The 20,989-nt window shown below is 36.7% G+C and overlaps 1 protein-coding gene across 1 annotated transcript in view; it reads left to right on the top strand.

Annotated features, from left to right (window-relative positions):
- The window catches only part of LOC103083447 (membrane-associated guanylate kinase, WW and PDZ domain-containing protein 2-like), a 288,742-nt gene that overhangs the window by 26,118 nt on the left and 241,635 nt on the right, over positions 1-20,989 (top strand). The window lies entirely within an intron of this gene.

A 20,989-nucleotide genomic window follows, 5' to 3' on the forward strand; every position in this document is an offset into this window, starting at 1 on the left:
GTTTTTTTGCGGTACACGGGCCTCTCACTGTTGTGGCCTCTCCCGTTGTGGAGCGCAGGCTCCGGACGCGCAGGCTCAGCGGCCATGGTTCACGGGCCCAGACACATTGCGGCATGTGGGATCTTCCTGGACCGGGGCACGAACCCGCGTCCCCTGCATCGGTAGGGAGACTCTCAACCACTGCGCCACCAGGGAAGCCCCATAAGGTACATTTTTTAACATGGTAATGCTCCTTTTTGCGTTTTGGTTTCAGCTTATTGATTTTATCTTTCTTTACAGGTACTAGATCTATATTTTAGACCTACTTCTCTACAGTGTTCTAGTAAAGGGGATGTTCCAGGTACTATTACTACATAACAAATCATCCCAAAACACAGTGATTTAAAATAACATTAGTCATTTATTATTTCTCATGATTTCTGTGGGTCAGGACTTTGAGAAGGACTTAGTTGGGCAATTCAGACTTGGGGTGGCTCATGCAGTTGTAGCCACATGGTGACTGGAGCTAGAGTATCAGGGAGTTGGTGCAGCTGGGAGCTGGTTGGGCATCTCTGTGTCTGTGTGTAATCATAGGGCTTCTGCATGTGGTTAAGCCATATGGGCTAGTTTGGGCTTCCTCATAGCATGGCCGCCTGAGGATAGTTAGGTTATTCACATTCTGGCTTAGGGTTCCTTGCCAATGAAGTGGAAGTTGAATTGCTTTTTCCCAACCTTACCTTGAAAGTCACATTGCATTACTTGAGCCACACTCTATTGATTACAAACAAGCTACAGACTTAAAGGGAAGGGAATTAAATGTAATCTCTTGATGAATGAAAGGCAAGATTCTAGAGGAACATCTCAGATGGGAGATATTGTTGTGGACATCTTTGGAAAATACAATCTTTACATCTTTATTCAAGCTTTGAGTAAACAAACCATTCTTCTTTAAGAGAGATGGCATGAGATCTTATCAGAAAATGATCCAGGCCAAGGGATGTAACTGAATTTTACTTAATGTTTATTAAATTGATTTTTAAAATTTCAGTACCTGACACTTTCTCATGAAGCTAAGATCAAAACATGACAGAATATAAGAGGGATTAATTTGTCAATGAGGAAGGACTTTCTGACAAAGCAGGCCATCGAACCTTGCAAAAGGTTACAATGGAAAACTGAAGAATCAATTTCTTTGAAGGTTTTAAGGATCTATGGTAGAGGAATTCCATGAGTTCACTTGTGTTAGCATGGTCCCAGCTGGAGGAGAGAGATGGATTGAGTAACCTTCTTAGACTCCTTTCAGTGACGTAATTCCTCCATATTCGTTAACAAATAAAAGAGAGATTATCTGGGTAACCTTAGAAAGGTTTTTTGGTCAGTGAAAGGAATTGCTTTATTTAATTTATTTTAAATAATTTATTCATTTAGTTTTAGCTCTCTGTCTCACAAAAACCATTCCAGTTTCTTACATGTACACTTCTCATTAATGCAATTACTGCAGATTTTTTTCAAGTCCTAGTACCATCCTTTGATCAGTAATTAGAAAGAAATACTTTGTGATAAGATAATTGTGAAATTCCTTCCTTGGCATGGCTGGCAAATAGGTAACAAATTGTAGTAATATTTTTCTTTGTATGAGTGTGTTGGTGTCAATATGTATATATCACATAGAAAGCTTAATTGGTGCCAAGTATTTTGCTTTACCTGCATTGTTTGATTTAACTGTAAGAAACTGTAGTGTATAATTATTATCGCTGATTTACAGATGATGAAGATGAGGTTCACAGATGTTAAATAACTTTTCTGAGGTCAAGAAGCAAAACTAAGATTTAAACTCAATTCTACTAACACTGGAGGCTTACTAATTAACTAGGTGCTGTATTTTTTTTATTATTGAATGGCAATGAAATGCCATTCTTTTGTAAATTGAGACTATATTTGCAAATTAGATCACACTCTGGAATTTATAAATCAGAGTGCCTCAATGTCATTAACTTACAGGCCAGTAAAACTATTTATGGTCTGTACCCCTCCCTTTTTTTTTTTTTTTTTCACGGGCCTCTCACTGCCGTGGCCTCTCCCGCTGCAGAGCACAGGCTCTGGACGCGCAGGCCCAGCAGCCATGGCTCACGGGCCCAGCCGCTCCGCAGCATGCAGGATCCTCCCAGACCGGGGCACGAACCCATGTCCCCTGCATCGGCAGGCAGACTCCCAACCACTGCGCCACCAGGGAAGCCCCCCTCCCTTTTTTTAACGTATTCTTTCCTTATACCTCCATAAGAGGCCTCTGCTCTAGCCAAAATTGGCAGTTCCTATAACCTTGTGAATACTGCTTCTTTTACCTGAAATTGTCACCCTACTCACATCCAAATCTTCCTATTCTATCAATCCATTCAAAAGCTTCCTCTTCCATAAAACCTCCCAGATCACTTGAATTCTTAGAACTCTTAATTTCTCTATGAAAGTATGACTTACGACTTGTGAAAAAATGACTTATGAAAATTTTGTCTTGTTTCAATTACTATTTATATGTATATTCACCCTGAATCAAGTTAAAAATTCCTGCATGGAAATGGCTACATTCCTTGCTTTTTTCTGTCTTCAAACCCTGGCCTGGTATGCTAGGTTTCCTGTTAACTAGTATCTATCTGTCTAGTTAATTTCCTGTTAACTAGCATCTGTCTGAATTGAGCAGCAACATTGCCTTAATTTCTATTTTCAAGATCTGCACTTGAGATCAATGTTTATTCTCCTCAGGTTTCAAATATTGTGATAGTTTTGAGGTAGCTAAAAAAATTTTGGAGGTTCTTTCTGCTTGCCTTGACCATATTTCTTCTTCATTGTACTTTTTAATAACTTTTAGATGCTCATTTTATCAAATAAAGAGCATGATTAAGTATACTTTGTTTAAAAATTAAGCAAAAGGAGTCTAGCCTGATTTACTTAATTGATGAGTGTTAATGATGCTGAAATTCTGAGCCAAATTTCTGAGCATCATTTCTTAGAAGCCAGCTGGTTTTGCTCTTTTCTAGGGCCAAAGATTGCACACCTAAAACTGGTCAGTCATCTCACATACATATGCTCTTATTAACATGAGACAACCAAGCAGACTAAAGAGTCTGTACTGATTTATAGTTACCATCATTTTTGCATATGACAGAAGATAATACCATGATTAAGATTTTGAATGTTAGTCCTAGAATTCAAAAACTGCTTCAGAATATATACACCTTCACTGTTAACTATTTAGAAATAGTTAGAAAGCAAGATTATAATATTATCCATTTACATTCCATCCAAAAACAGCAGATTACACTTTCTTCTCAAGTGCATGCAGAACATTCTCCATAATAGATCACATCTTGGGTCACAAATCAAGCCTTGGTAAATTAAAAAAAATGAAATCAGATCAAGCATCTTTTCTGACCACAATGCTATGAGATTAGAAATGAATTACAGGGGAAAAAATGTAAAAAACACAAACACATGGAGGCTAAACAATATGTTACTAAATAACCAAGAGATCACTGAAGAAGTCAAGGCAGAAATCAATAAATACCTAGAGACAAATTACAATGAATACACGGTGATCCAAAGCTTATGGGATGCAGCAAAAGCAGTTTTAAGAGGGAAGTTTATAGCAATACAAGCCTACCTCAAGAAACAAGAAAAATTTCAAATAAACAATCTAACCTTACACCTAAAGGAACTAGAGAAAGAAGAACAAAGAAAACCCAAAGTTAGTAGAAGGAAAGAAATCATAAAGATCAGAGCAGAAATAAATGAAATAGAAACAAAGAAAACAATAGCAAAGATCAATAAAACTAAAAGCTGATTCTTTGAGAAGTTAAACAAAACTAATAAACCTTTAGCCAGACGCATCAAGCAAAAGGGGGAGAGGACTCAAATCAATAAAATTAGAAATGTAAAAGGAGAACTTACAATGGACACCACAGAAATACAAATCATAATAAGAGACTACTACAAGCAACTCTATGCCAATAAAATGGACAACGTGGAAGAAATGGACAAATTCTTAGAAAGGTATAACTTTCCAAGACTGAACCAGGAAGAAATAGAAGATATGAACAGACCAATCACAAGTAATGAAATCGAAACTGTGACTGAAAATCTTCCAATAAACAAAAGTCCAGGACCAGATGGCTTCACAGGCAAACTCTATCAAACATTTAGACAAGAGCTAACACCCATTCCTCTCAGACTCTTCCAAAAAATTGTGGCGGAAGGAACACTCCCAAACTCATTCTATGAGGCCACCAACACCCTAATACCAAAACCAGACAAAGATACTACAAAAAAACATTACAGACCAATGTCACTGATGAATATAGATGCAAAAGTCCTCAACAAAATACTAGCAAACAGAATCCAACAACACATTAAAAGGATCATACACCATGATCAAGTGGAATATATCCCAGGGATGCAAGGATTCTGTAATATGTGCAAATCAATTAATGTCGTACACCATGTTAACAAATTGAAGGAGAAAAACCATATGATCGTATCAATAGATGCAGAAAAAGGTTCTGACAAAATTCAACACCCATTTATGATAAAAACTCTCCAGAAAGTGGGCATAGAGGGAACCTACCTCAACATAATAAAGGCCATATACAATAAACCCACAGCAAACGTCATTCTCAATGGGGAAAAACTGAAAGTATTTCCTCTAAGATCAGGAACAAGACAAGGATGTCCACTCTCACCAGTATTATTCAATATAGTTTTGGAAGTCCTAACCACAGCAGTCAGAGAAGAAAAATAAATAAAAGGAATTCAAATTGGAAAAGAAGAAGTAAAACTGTCACTGTTTGCAGATGACATCATACTACACATAGAGAATCCTAAAGACACCCAGAAAATTACTAGAGCTAACCATTGAACTTGGTAGAGTTGCAGGATACAAAATTAATGCACAGAAATCTCTTGCATTCCTGTACACTATCAACAAAAGATCAGAAAGAGAAATTAAGGAAACAATCCCATTCACCACTGCAACAAAAAGAATAAAATACCTAGGAATACGCCTACCTAAGGGGGTAAAAGACCTGTACTCAGAAAACTATAGGACACTGTTGAAAGAAATCAAAGATGAGACAAACAGATGGAGAGATGTACCATGTTCTTGGATTGGAAGACTCAATATTCTGAAAATGACTATACTAACCAAAGCAATCTACAGAGTCAGTGCACTCCCTATCAAATTACCAGTGGCATTTTTTACAGAACTAGAACAAAAAATCTTAAAATTTGTGTGGAGGCACAAAAGACCCCGAATAGCCAAAGCTGTCTTGAGGGAAAAAAATGGAGCTGGAGGAATCAGACTCCCTGACTTCAGACTGTACTACAAAGCTACAGTATTCCAGACAGTATGGTACTGGCACAAAAACAGAAATATAGATCAATGGAACAGGATAGAAAGCCCAGAGATAAACTCATGCACCTATGGTCAACTAATCTATGACAAAGGAGGCAAGGATATACAATGGAGAAAAGGCAGTCTCTTCAATAAGTGGTGCTGGGAAGACTGGACACCTACGTGTAAAAGAATGAAATTAGAACACTCCCTAACATCATACACAAAAATAAACTCAAAATGGATTAAAGACCTAAATGTAAAACCAGACACTATAAAACTCTTAGAGGAAAACATAGGAAGAGCACTCTTTGACATAAATCACAGCAAGATTGTTGTTGATCCACCTCCTAGAATAATGGAAATAAAAACAAAAATAAACAAATGGGACCTAATGAAACTTAAAAGCTTTTGCAAAGCAAAGGAAACCATAAACAAGATGAAAAGACAACCCTCAGAATGGGAGAAAATATTTGCAAATGAAGCCACTGATAAGGGATTAACCTCCTGAATATACAAACAGCTTATGCAGCTCTATATCAAAAAATCAAACCCAATGAAATAATGGGCAGAAAACCTAAATAGACATTTCTCCATAGAAGACATACAGATGGCCAAGAAGCACATGAAGAGCTGCTCAACATCACTAATTATTAGAGAAATGCAGATCAAAACTACAATGAGGTATCACCTCACGCCGGTTACAATGGGCATCGTCAGAAAATCTACAGATAACAAATGCTGGAGAGGGTGTGGAGAAAAGGGGACCCTCCTGCACTGTTGGTGGGAATGTAAATTGATACAGCCACTATGGAGAACAGTATGGAGGTTCCTTTAAAATTAAAAATAGGGACTTCCCTGGTGGCGCAGTGGATAAGAATCCACCTGCCAATGCAGGGGACACAGGTTCAATCCCTGGTCCCGGAAGATCCCACATGCCACGGAGCAACTAAGCCCTTGCGCCATAACTACTGAGCCTGCGCTCTAGAGCCCGGAAGCCACAACTACTGAGCCTGCATGCTGCAACTACTGAAGCCTGCGCACCTAGAGCCTGTGTTCTGCAACAAGAGAAGCCACCGCAAGGAGAATCCTGTGCACTGCAATGAAGAGTAGCCCCCGCTCGCCACAACTAGAGAAAGCCCACGTGCAGCACTGAAGACCCAACGCAGCCAAAAATAAAATAAAAAAGTAAAATTAGGGGCTTCCCTGGTGGTGCAGTGGTTGAGAGTCTGCCTGCCGATGCAGGGGACGCGGGATCGTGCCCTGGTCTGGGAAGATCCCACATGCCGCGGAGCGGCTGGGCCCGTGAGCCATGGCCACTGAGCCTGCGCGTCCGGAGCCTGTGCTCCGCAACAGGAGAGGCCACAACAGTGAGAGGCCTGCATACCGCAAAAAAATAAAAAAATAAATAAATAATGATATTTAAAGGAAAAAAAACTAAAAATAGAATTACCATATGACCCAGCAATCCCACTGCTGGGCATATACCCAGAGAAAACCATAATTCAAAAAGAAACATGCACCCCAGTGTTCATTGCAGCACTATTTACAATAGCCAGGTCATGGAAGCAACCTAAATGCCCATCGACAGACGAATGGATAAAGAAGAGGTATATACAATGGAATATTACTCAGCTCTAAAAAGGAATGAAATTGGGTCATTTGTAGAGACGTGAATGGATCTAGAGACTCATACAGAGTGAAGTAAGTCAGAAAGAGAAAAACAGATATCGTATATTAACGCATATATGTGGAACCTAGAGAAATGGTACACATGAACTGGTTTGCAGGGCAGAAATAGAGACACAGATGTAGAGAACAAACGTATGGACACCAAGAGGGGAAAGTGGCAGGAGTGGTGGTGGTGGTGGTGTGATGAGTTGGAAGATTGGTATTGACATATATACACTAATAAGTATAAAATAGATAACTAATAAGAACCTGCTCTATAAAAAAATAAATAAGATTCAAAAATTCAAAAAACATAAAAAATAAACATAAAATATCATCCATTTAGAATATTATTCACAAAAAAGAATTAAATATTGCTATTTGTAGCAACATGGATGAACCTGGAGAGTATCATACTAAGTGAAGTAAGCCAGAGAAAGAAATATTATATGATACCACTTATATATGGAGTCTAAAAAAAATACATATGGATCTACGTATAAAATTGAAAGAGCTCACAGGCATAGAAAAACTTATGGTTACCAAAGGGGAAAGGGGGTGAAGGGAGGATAAATTAGGAGTATTGGATTACTACTATATATAAAATAGATAAACAGCAAGTATTTACTGTGTAACACTGAGAGCAATGTTCAATATCTTGTAATAACCGATAATGGAAAATAATCTGAAAGAATATATATATAATGTTTGTATATATAAAAGCTGAATTACTTTGCTGTACACTGGAAACTAACACAATCTTGTAAATGAACCATACTTCAATAAAAAGTAAATAAAAATAAAATGTCATCCATTTATCAATATCCTACTTTGTCTAAAATAGATTTTAGGAATTTTATAAAGATAACAAGATATACATTGTAAAAAGGAAACACAAATTATAATTAAATGGTAAAGATGAAGTGAGGCAACAACAAAGGTAAGGTAATAAACTATACTCCATAATAAAGCCAGTCATCCATGTACATGTTATGTTTCATATCCTCTTACCAAGAGTAGGCTGCAAATTCGACTGTAATTACCAGTATGAAGAGGGAAACCTGTTCATGTTTATGGTTAGTTTTGCTGATTTGTAAATAAAAACAAAGGAGCTGCTGAGGAGGTGGGAACCTACTTATGGCCCTGAGAAATAGTTTTCATGGATCTTCCAAAAGAGAACACTGTTTAAGCCCTAGGGATGATTCTTAGGTAATAATTATAAACCAACACAAGCTGCTTTAAACCGGAAAGATTTAAAGAATAGAGTTCATATTGTGTATGTTAGATTATTGCTTTTGCTTGCTGTGCATGCTGTGCCAGTGTCTCCTGCATAGGCACTTTGTGACCTCTCTGTTGATCTGCCTGATTTCACAGCTGTAGCCTTCCCTGGGAATCCAGAAAAATTTCTCATTTCATTGGTGTGACCACATACATCTGACTGTGTTACTGCTTTCACAGTGGCATTTAAGACATTCCCCAGTTTGCCCCTGTCGTTTGTTCTCAGTTCATATCATGCTGCTGGTTACCTACCTCCAGCCCCAGCCACCATGCATCCCTGTGTTTAAGTTCAGTGTTTCTTAGCCTGTGCAGAGATTGTCAGGGATTTAGGGGCTGGAGAGATGGCTAAAAGAAAGCCTCCCAACCCCCAGCTGAAACACTGAAGCTCTGCTTCTTTCTGTTATATTGATTATGGTTCCATCTGTAATTTCACTGGGAAAAAAAGCATTCGCCTGCCTCTAAAAAAATTAATACCTGAAGGAAATCAGTGCTCTCTGAAGTCCCTTTGAAGTCTAGATATTTATTAATTAGATCAACTAAGCCGAATATCTCTTTTCATATGTTATCCAAATTTGTTTTCTGTTTCCTAGATTTTCGACATTTGTGCCATCTAAATTTCTTATTTTTTAATCTTTAAGTAGTCCTATGCATGTGTAGTAGATCTTTTAATGAGTTACTTCTTTTTCTTTTTTTTTTTTTTTTTGTATTTTTATAAAGTTTCTCATTTCTTATTTATTCACTTTGGCTGTAGTAGCATAGATTTCTCTCATTTTTTTTCTTCCAGAAGTACATGATCTTTCATCTAAGGGCCAATGATTTTAAAGCCACGTGAAACATTCTTCAATAACACACTTTACTCATGCATTTTATCCTCAATATTTAAAATACTGGTCAAATAGATATTAAAGTTCTATTGCATTACTGATGAAGTTAAAGACAGCTTTTTACTTGAACTATCATGAACATCCTTTTTGGATTTCACTGGGTATGAAGCTTGATCAATTATTTTTTTAAATTGTCACCCCATCCTTAATCATACCAATAACAAAATATACCTTTTGAAATTTGATATTAGCCTGCAAGTTTGAGACAGAAAGACTAATGATTTGTTAGCAAACTAAGCAGACAGGTATTATTTTTTTTTAACCTTTTTTTAAAAAATACAAGTTTATTGGAGTATAATTGCTTCACAGTGCTGTGTTAGTTTCTTTTGTACAACAAAGTGAATCAGCCATATGCAGAAATATATCCCGATACCCCCTCCCTCTTGAGCCTCCCTCCCACCCTCCCTATCCCACCCCTCTAGGTGGTCACAAAGCGCCGAGCTGATGTCCCTGTGCTATGCTGCTGCTTCCCACTAGCTATCTATTTTACATCTGGTAGTGTATATATGTCAGTGTTACTCTAACCTTGCCCCAGCTTCCCCTTCCCCCCTTCCCACGCCCCGTGTCCTCAAGTCCGTTCTCTATGTCTGCATCTTTATTCCTGCCGACCACTAGGTTCATCAGTACCATTTTTTTTAGATTCCATATATATTAATTAGCATACGGTATTTGTTTTTCTCTTTCACTTACCTCACTCTGTATGACAGACTCCAGGTCCATCCACCTCATTATGAGTAACTCAATTTCGTTTCTTTTTATGGTTGAGTAATATTCCAATGTATATATGTGCCACATCTTCTTTATCCATTCATCTGTCGATGGACATATAGACTGCTTCCATGTCTTGGCTGTTGTAAACAGTGCTGCAATGAACATTGTGGTACGAGACAGGTATTCTTGATAGCGGGGAACTGGGCATATATACTATAACGTGGCTTGTTGAACAAGTCAGATGTTCTTATCTAAAAAGATATAAATTACCCAAATTAGAAGTATCCTAGGAAATTAAGACTAATTGCATGTCTCACCAGAAAAATAATGGATAATAATGTATGCATTGCAGATTGTTCTGACATTTAAATGTGGTGATATGGGGTTCTCAAAAAATGTAAATCTCTGTTCCCTTTTTCTCCTACTATCAATCTCTGTTCAGGTATAGCCTCTCTAAAGTAATGTTAGTTATTTTCACTTTTGGAATAAATATCTAACCTATTGGAAATGTATCTCCAAGTTTCTTTTATAGAAAAAATTTATTCTTAAATACTCATTAGAAAACTGATGTATTTTCTCACTTTCAAAGAATTTTATGGAATGTATTTAGAGTATCAATTTAACTTTATATAATATGTGATACTTTTTAGGTATTGGTACATTTGATATTCCTTAGGTATACGGGATGGTATATCCACGTATAATCCTATTTCTCTTTGTACTGACTCATAAGTTTGTATCATTAATATTTCATATATTAATATATATATATATTTATATATATATATTCTGCCATTAAATCTTGAGCATTTTGACCCAAAATTGTGTTTTTAAAATATCTCTGGTGTACGGAGTATGTGATCAATAAAGATTGTTATATTTAGAAAGAACCTATCTTCTCCCTGCTACTTCACACACATTTGGTCCACTGTCTCCTACAAATTGTTGGCTATATACACTAGAAACACAAATTTCAAATACTAAGCTGAGTGAAATGGTGTTTAAAAAAAAGGCTACTTCCCTCATTCATTTCAGATAATTAAATTAAAATTTTTTTTAAGAAATCAGAGCTCATCTAAATATATCTGAATTTACTTAGTTACCCAACACACAAAGGAAATCATCAGTGACCATGTTTCGTGAAGATTTGTTCTATAAGAGTGAGTCATCCAAAATTGCAGCCCTCTCTGTTGAATAATTCTGAAGCATTGTTTCTAAGATGGCATTACGAAAGCCAGTGCATTCTAATGAGTTGTGTAAAAGTGTATTAAGAAAAGTATTGCATGGAATATTTGAAAAATATTCAACACAGTAAAACATGGGCAGATTATTTAGAGCTTGTTGAATATTTTGCATAAATAAATTAAAATTATGGTGTATTTTAAGTTTATTTCTCATTTAGCAGGGTTCAGTTAGTTGTTGTTCCTGTTGTTGTTTCTTTGAAAAGGGCATAAAACTTCAGGGAAGCTGTGCAGACTATCACTTTTATTAAAGTCCCTTATCAAGATTGCTCATATGTGATTCTGTCAAATAATGTAATGGTTTGACTTTCTCTAACAAAGATAAAACCAAGAAATATAAGTTCTTCTGATATACATTATATTATAATTTTTCTACCACATTTAAAATATCAGTTAAAAAAAATGGTAGAACTGCTGGGCAATTTGCACACAGACCAAAGGATATGAATTTCTTGGCCAATCATTCTGAAATAGGCAGTAGAAGTTTGGGACATTTTATGTATTACAGATTGGTATAGCTTTTACACAGAGCCATTTAAAAAAAATTACCACCTACTTATGCAGATAAGGAAACTACACACAGGTTAAGTTGTATATCAGTTAAATTTTGCTGTATAACAATCAAAAAAACCTCGCTGGCATACAACAAAGAACAGTTTTTTCTCACATGTGCAGGGTTCAAATGAACTAGACTGGGCTTGGTTCAGTGGTCTTGCTGGTATCTGCTGGGATCACTCATGTATCTGTTGGTTGACCATAGGCTCTGTCCTAGGCTGGGCTTTGTTGGTAAACCTTAGCTGTGACAGCTCTGTTTCCACAGGTTTCTCATCTTTTTCTTGGGACCAACAGTCTAATCTAGGCATGTCCTTCTCATGTCAATGGCAAAAGTGCAAGAAGGAAAGCAGAAACACACAAGGCCCCTTGAGACTAGGTTTGCAACTGTCACACTGTTACTTCTGATGCATTCTATTGGACAAAGCAAGTCACATAAGGTGATCAGTCTACCTCACCCTTGTAGGAAGAACTCCAAAATTTGCTTGACAAAGGGAATGAATACAGAGGATGTATAGTTGAGACCATAAATGCAATTCATGTGTCCTATCACTTTGCCTTAGATCCTACAAATAGTGACTAGCTGAGGAAGGTCAGGAACATAGTCCTCTTCAGGCAACTGCTTTCTTTGTGGTTCCTTAGGCAGGTTTTAGTGTTTCCTTCTGACTTGGCCCATTCAGAGGCTTTCTGATGGTGTTTGAATGTCTGCACTTACATTCTAGTTTCTACCTGTTCTAAGAACAAAGGAAAATAGATTCAGATGATGGTATCAATTTCCATTTGCCTCCCTGCAGCTGTGGTGATCACATGCTGGTGTATTTGATGCTGCACTGAGAGAATTAGAGAAAAATCATAGTCTGTCAAATATATTTTGTCATCTTTATCTTATTGCTTCTGATTGCTCTGCCCAAATTCTCCTGCATAAGCAATAGATGATATCATGTATTGTTATTCTTAGATGAGATGAGGAAAGTAGGCCCAATCTACTTATGTTGTTATGTTTACGATTTATTGTGCATTTTACATTTACTGGGGCAGTATATGAATTTAGTATTTGTTCCTTGCTATTTTGTTGTTTTTCAGTAAATTACCATTTTAGGATACATAACTACTACATTTGGAACATTGTATTAAATAAAAGTATGTCATTTCCTCATGTTTTAAGTGTGTTCTTCTGTATTTGCACTTCAGTAAAGAGGCAACTTACATTAGTGGTAAGGAATTGGCCTTATAGATACATATACTTAGGCTCTGCTGTTAATAGCATGACAAATCATCATTGTCTTAATGGTGGTTTAACATTATAACATACTGTAAATAAAGATTTTGTCCTATCTCCTAACAGCAAGTATATCATAATATTAGTTGGGCAAAATACTTACTATAATGCAAATATTTTTTACAGAAGGTTCTTATTCATCATCCATTTTATACACATCAGTGTATACATGACAATCCCAATCTCCCAATTCATCACACCACCCCCCCACGCCCCCCCCACGCCCCGCCGCCGCTTTCCCCTCTTGGTGTCCATACATTTGTTCTCTACGTCTGTGTCTCTATTTCTGCCTTATAATGCAAATATTTTTTAATGCTACTCCTCTTTTTTTTCTTGAAAAAAATGATTAATTTCACTGAATTTGTTTAACCAAAAAGTAACATGGAAGTCAGAAAGACATAATTTGACTAGAATGATTCTATTACTGTATTTTCACTGTTAATAAGTGTTTAGAAGGCTCAAGTAAAGCATGTGGGGCTGTGTGTGCACACAGCTATAAATCTTTTCAATAACATACATCTGTTGTTCACATATATTAGAAAATCAAACTGCCCCAAAGTAGTCTCCCTCTCCTTCCCTGCTTCCCACCAAGTCATAGGAAGAGATAGCCTTGTGAAGTCATTTGATTAGTACAGTGGAGTACTGCCCCAATCTCTTTAAAAAAAAAAAGAAAACACTTTAATTCCATTATGTCATCCCCTAAATAGCCCTTTTAGGCTCAGCTTCCTTCTCTACCCACTTGTGTTCAAGGATAAATTCCACTCCCTAGAATGATACAGCTCCATACCTATTTTGCAAAGCTCATTCTATGTGAGTCCCTAACAAAAATACCTTTGCTTCAGTAGTCTAATTTATGGCCGACTGATTTGTAAGTTTTTTATAAAAGTGTTATTATTTATTACCTAAAAAATTATTTGTGTAAAATTAAAGAATACAGATTAATCAGAAATCCAGAAATAATAAAATAAATATCACCCATAATTCCACTCTCACCTATAATGACGGTTAACAATTTGGAATATTTCTTTTGTTATATTTTCATTCTTTACTTTTTTATTGTATTTTTCTCCAAATTTTTGTTATAAAAATATTGCACACCTTTTGAAAAGTTGTAAGAATTTTACAGTGAACATCTGTTTACCTAGTCTACCATTAATGTTTTATTATATGTGCTTTATCACATATCTAAAATTCATCACTCCTGTATGCTCTATCAATCATCTTATATCTGATGCATTTCAGAGTAAATTGCAGACATTAGTACACATAATTGCAGAGCAGGTATGGGGTAGTTAGAAGTTTTAGGCGAAATGAGGGGACCCATCAGAGAATGAACACATCTATCTGTCTTTGTAGGTTTTCCTAGGTAGTACTAATGTTTCCATAAATGTAGTTAAGGTGTCAGACTACATGTCCTCATTTTTAGTTTGGAAATCAGTCCCCATAGGACATATCTGGGGCATATGGACCTGTCAGAGTTTTCCAAAGCTAGGTGTTGGAATGTAGGCCATTTTCCCTGAGACAGGCTAAATCCTCGAGAAATAAATAAAAGAAGTCTCTTTTCTCATTGACCCACGTACCCTTAATGGGTGACAACATAAGTGGCAGCAAGAACAAGATGTTGAGGTGTTCTTCCTACCAGATATAAACATAGAACACTTGTAAGATTTTCTTTTCACTTTCTTAAAAAAAAATTTGTTTTGTGATGTTTATTTTATTGCTTGCTTCTTATTTTTCAACTTAGCAAAATACCTATTCTACCTTCATGTTTTCACTTCAAGGATGTGTTCTTGACCTGGAGTGAATGGATTAGCTTCTAGAAGAGAGCTGTGAATCACCTGAAAACTTTCTGTATGAATACATGTATGTACAAGAAAGTACATGGTTTTTATCAGATTCCAAAGGGTATCTAACCCACAAGACTGGGAAAACAACTTACTTAAATCTGTAACCATGTAAATGGCACAATTAGATCAAATAAGTTAGAGCCAGTGTTAAGAGGTATACTGTGGTCTCCTAGAAATTTTTTAAGGAGCAAAAATTGGATGCTGGTAATAGTAAGGAATTGTAATAAGGGCACAAGATCTCTGCATTTGATTTTTTCTGGAGTACATTCTTTAATATGAAAGCTAGAAATGTATGACCTCTGGAGCCTCAGGTAATGCCAGTTTGAAATGTCAGAACAATCTGCAATGCATACATTATTATCCATTATTTTTCTGGTGAGACATGCAATTAGTCTTAATTTCCTAGGATACTTCTAATTTGGGTAATTTATATCTTTTTAGATAAGAACATCTGACTTGTTCAACAAGCCACGTTATAGTATATATGCCCAGTTCCCCGCTATCAAGAATACCTGTCTCGTACCACAATGTTCATTGCAGCACTGTTTACAACAGCCAGGACATGGAAGCAGTCTATATGTCCATCGACAGATGAATGGATAAAGAAGATGTGGCACATATATACAATGGAATATTACTCAGCCATAAAAAGAAACGAAATTGAGCTATTTGTAATGAGGTGGATAGATCTAGAGTCTGTCATACGGAGTGAAGTAAGTCAGAAAGAGAAGGACAAATACCGTATGCTAACACATATATATGGAATTTAAGAAAAAAAAAATGTTATGAAGAACCTAGGGGTAAAACAGGAATAAAGACAGAGACCTACTGGAGAACAGACTTGAGGATATGGGGAGGGGGAAGGGTGAGGTGTGTTAGGGCGAGAGAGAGACATGGACATATATATACTAACAAACGTAAGGTGGATAGCCAGTGGGAAGCAGCCGCATGGCACAGGGAAACCGGCTCGGTTCTTTGTGGCTGTCTGGAGGGGTGGGATAGGGAGGGTGGGAGGGAGGGAGACAAAGAGGGAAGAGATATGGGAACATATATATATGTATAACTGACTCACTCTGTTATAAAGCAGAAACTAACACACCATTGTAAAGCAATTATACCCCAATAAAGATGTTAAAAAAAATAAATAAAATAAAATAAAATAGTCTAAATAAAACACACACACACAAAAAAAAGGAAGTACTTTCACTGAAAATATTATTTCAATGGGATCCTCTTACTCCTTTAGCCAACTAGTATAAATTAGGGATTTAGTGATTATAATGTTGTTCAGTCACAGCTCAATTTTGTGCCACCATTTCATTCCTTCCTTCAGATGTCTGATAATGAATGTAACCCTTTATTTGTTTTCACTGCTTACTTGCCTATTCAAAATTATTCTCAGGCTGCATTCCAGGGGGGGTGAAAACAAATAGAGATAAGCTTTTGAAGATCAACAAAGTAGACACAGATGGTGTAGGATATAGCAGTAGTTTTCAGAAGCAATTTACACAATTCTAATTCTTTTACTGTTTCTAATGTCATGTTTACCTGAACTAATTCTTCCTCTTATTATTCATTTTCTATAAATATGCTCTTATTTTATTTGTAAGTGCTCCAAGAATATGCCACATAAAAAGATGACAACAGCAATTCTGATTCACTAAAAGGAAGTAACTTGTTATGAACTGGAAGGTTGGGTTTAAAGAGAAAGTGGATTGTAGAACATTGTAAAAAGCTTTTTTATTTTTTAAGGAATAATTTTTCCTATAGAGAAAAACTGTCTGCCGTATGAACATTTAAGGAGATATTTACTGAAGAGAAAGTTATTTTACTGAAGGAGCTTAGGTGTAAATAGGGATTTTAAGGTAGTTTTCAGAGAGGATTTATAAAGTTTTGGCTATTCAGAAGCTTTGGTGGAATACATCTTTCTACCTAGATAGAGAGGAAGCCAAAGAGAAAGGTAACAAACTTAAGTCCTTGTTATCTTAGCTATAAGTTCTTTGCTTCTCACTTCTGCATCTCAACAATATATCTTTTTTTTTTAAACTTGTTTATTTATTTTTGGCTGTGTTGGGTCTTCGTTACTGCTCACGGGCTTTCTCTAGTTGTGGCGGGCGGAGGCTACTCTTTGTTGCGGTGTGCGGGCTTCTCATTGCAGTGTCTTCTCTTGTGGAGCACAGGCTCTAGGCACGCGGGCTCAGTAGTTGTGGTGCATGGGTTCTAGAGTGCAGGCTCAGTAGTTGTGGCCCATGGGCTTAGTGTTCCGCCGCATGTGGGATCTTCCCGGACCAGGAGTTGAACCCGTGTTCCCTGCATTGGCAGACAGATTCTTAACCACTGTGCCACAAGGGAAGTCCCTTAATGTATCTTTATATTTTTCTGTTTCTGTATGGAGACCACTATGCAAAGACTATATGGCACTATGTAATTATGTTTGTTTAATGTGTGGGTTTAAAAATCAACTCTGTTGGGGCTTCCCTAGTGGCGCAGTGGTTGAGAGTCCGCCTGCTGATGCAGGGGACGCAGGTTCGTGTCCCGGTCCGGGAGGATCCCACGTGACACGGAGTGGCTGGGCCTGTGAGCCATGGCCGCTGAGCCTGAGTGTACGGAGCCTGTGCTCCGCAACGGGGGAGGCCGCAGCGGTGAGAGGCCCGTGTACCGCAAAAAAATAAATAAATAAAAAATTTTTAAAAATCAACTCTGTTGTGGAAGACACGTGATTGCATTCACGCCACCATTTGTTACGGAACTTACCATACCCTTGTGGTACACATCTTGATTATCTCAGTGATTTATAAAGTTCTACATATTAAAAGTTTCCTTTTTAAATTGCATAGCACTAAAAATAGAATCAGTTATAGATACATCATTAATGAAAAACCAATAAAAATGTCCTCTGTAAAGCCTCCTGGTTAATTATGATTCCAGTTTTGCCTTTTGTTCTATTTGTTTTAGTATTAGTGGCTTGGAAGAACGGTACAATGGGCCCTTTTAACAGCTCAGATTTGCAGAATTAGTTCCTGTTGAACGTTGATGGCTAGGAAGTTATTATTAACTTGCTTTGAGTTATTGGAAGAAGTCAAAACAGGGAGAAATCTGTTTATCATGGTTCATTTTATAAAAGAGGTTACCTATGGGGATAAAAATCCAAGGTCTGTATTAAAAAAGTATATTGAGTGCACAGCATACTTTTCTCAAATAGAAAGCTATAAATATCTAATCAGATAATTTTAAATTATTTTAAATAATAACAAACATTTTAACATAAACTAAACTTCTATGCTTATTTTTATATTTGATTTGGGTTTAATTTATTTACAAGATAATAATGCAATGATCAGATGAAGAGTTGGGATGCCTACCTGTCTAGGTATCCCCCAAGAGGCTTCACAGGGTACCATTACCTTAATGAATCTACTATGGGCCCATATCTGTTCCTCAACCTTAAAAATTCTAAAGTTTATTTTTGTCAATTTTCCCATAGTAGGTTGATTTCTTGACGTATAAATGAAACTGTTTACTAATTTCCCCCAGGTAGGTCATTATGATGTAGATCAGAATTCTTAGGCTGGCAAGAACAGCACATTTTCCTATAAAATATCTGCATAAAAATCCATTCATTATCAGATTACCAAGTTCAGAATAATGGGAGTCCTGTAACTCAAATATGTACTGGCATCAACCAAAGATAGTTTGAAACCTCTATCTAGAATTCTAGCTAGGTGGAAATCCCTGCTACATGCAAGCTCCTTGAGGGTGGGGGCCATTGTGGATCTTGTTCACTGCTGTATCCTCAGCCCCTGGTACGGCATCTAGAATATAGTATGCAATCAAAAAATGTCATTGGATGACTGACTGACTAAATGAATGAATGAATGAATGGAACCATAATTCTCTGAGTCTGTTAGCCAATACTCCTTCTCTTAGACAGTGTTTGAGTGGACTATGCCAACATGTGCTCTTTGCTGTTCTTTTAATATTAATCCAACTCTATCCTTATTGACCTTTTCTTTCATCAGATAGATGAATATCTTTCGTTTGGTTTTGCTACTGCCTAAGAACAAATCTAACCCTTTAAGGAAATTTGTTGAATCCCTAATACATTATGTTATATGTTAGTTTTGTAATTTACCTTAACTTCTCAAATTCTTGGGAGTTAACCTCATTTTTTTTTCTTTTTCTTAACTTGTAGTCCAGTGGTTTGGACACTGGCATTAGCTCAGTCTGACTTTGAATTCAGACTTCCCTGTTAGAAATCGTATAATTTTGAACAAGCTACTTTACCTCTTTGAGGTTCATTTTTCTCATCTATAAAATATGATTAACATAGTTCTGGTACAAGTTAAATAGTACAGCATGTACAGATTGACAGAGTATCTAAGACACTGTAAAGACTTAATAAATTATACATCAGGGGCTTCCCTGGTGGCGCAGTGGTTGAGAGTCCGCCTGCCGATACAGGGGACACGGGTTCGTGCCCCGGTCTGGGAAGGTCCCACATGCCACGGAGCGGCTGGGCCCATGAGCCATGGCCACTGAGCCTGTGCGTCCAGAGCCTGTGCTCCGCAATGGGAGAGGCCACAACAGTGAGAGGCCCACGTACAGCAAAAAAAAAAAAAAAAAATTATACATCAGTATCGTTATAGATATTGTCTAATATCATTACAAATGATCGATACTGTTATGACTACAAAACTCTGCAGCTATAATATATTTTCATTTTGTACTCCATAAGGAGTACAAAAGTAAGCAGAAGCCGAGGAACTAGTTGCATCCTGGGAAAAAGTACCAGGAGCAATGCCACAGAAAGAAAGAGTAAGTTGAATTTTTTCAGATATAAAAGAGGATCAGAGAAAAATGGACAACCAATTTTGATACCTTTAACTCAAACTAAATGGCACCAAAATGAAGAGTGTTTGATGGCTCTATCTCAGCTATGTGAATAGAATTTGAATTCCATAGGGTAGGAACCATTGTGTTTCTTGTTTACAGCTAGTCTGTGGGATATAACATATTGTGGATATTCAAAAAACAATGCATTTTAATGAAAAAATGAATACCCATGGGCAAAACTGTAAAATGAGGCTATTTAATATTCTGCAATCTTAAAGATCTTTTTTTATCTTTCTAAGATTTACTTTGTATTTAATATTTAAATTGTTTAATTCATTAACTGCTATGCCAGAACCTTGCATTCTCAATGCAGATTATTCTCAAGTGATCTATACTTACACACACAAGTTGAAGTAGAGTGAGCATAGAAACCCAGTGAGATTGCATCTAATTGTAATCACTCAGCTATCACCTTCTTAGACTTTTCCTAACCACCCTATCCAAAAATAGCACTGCTCCATCACTGTCACAAACCTATACCTATCTTCATGCTGCTCTATTTTTCTTATCTCCTATCACAATTATATAATTGTGGTATTATAAATTTATAATTATTTTTACTCTCAGTCACTAGACAATAAGGTGCATGTGGGCAGGAGCATTGTTTTGTTCTCAGCTATATCCCCGGAGCATAGTATAGTGGCTGGTCCATGTTAGGCTCTCAGTAAATATATGTGGAATAAACAAATGAATGGACTCAAAGATCACATATGTGTAGACTCTATTGAAGACAGTCAAAGCCACTGAGTGTCACTGTTTGACAACAAGCATGATTTGATCTGCTATCAAGTTCCTACTCTATAGCATTTGACCACGTATTAGCATTAATACTTAAAGTTAAAAGCAAAGCCCCACAATATCATTCATATTATGACTTACATATATTCTATATATACTTCAATTGCATCTTAAAATAAGTAGCCAATTTAGTTTCTTTTTTTTTTTTTTTGTATTTTAGACTGTGACTTGTACCATTCCAGCCACAAAAATTCTTCATTAATAAAGAACCACACAGTTGCCCTGAAAGATCTCATAGTCACAGCAAACTGTAATGAATAGAATCATATTACATTTCGTGGTATCTCACTGGGCACTTAGAGTGTAGTAAAGTCTGCTCTCAAGTATTATAAATTTGCATACGCTAAAGATCAAGTAATGTATGTCCAGGTAATTGATGCAGCAAAAGACATAGTCCAGCCCCGTTACAGAGCTTATGACACATGGCTCTCGATTGCTCTCTAACTACACTTCCAAAAGAAACACCTAAGATTTTA

The sequence above is a fragment of the Lipotes vexillifer genome, unplaced genomic scaffold, assembly GCF_000442215.2.
Source record: "Lipotes vexillifer unplaced genomic scaffold, Lipotes_vexillifer_v1.1 scaffold247, whole genome shotgun sequence".
Lineage (NCBI taxonomy): Eukaryota > Metazoa > Chordata > Mammalia > Artiodactyla > Lipotidae > Lipotes > Lipotes vexillifer.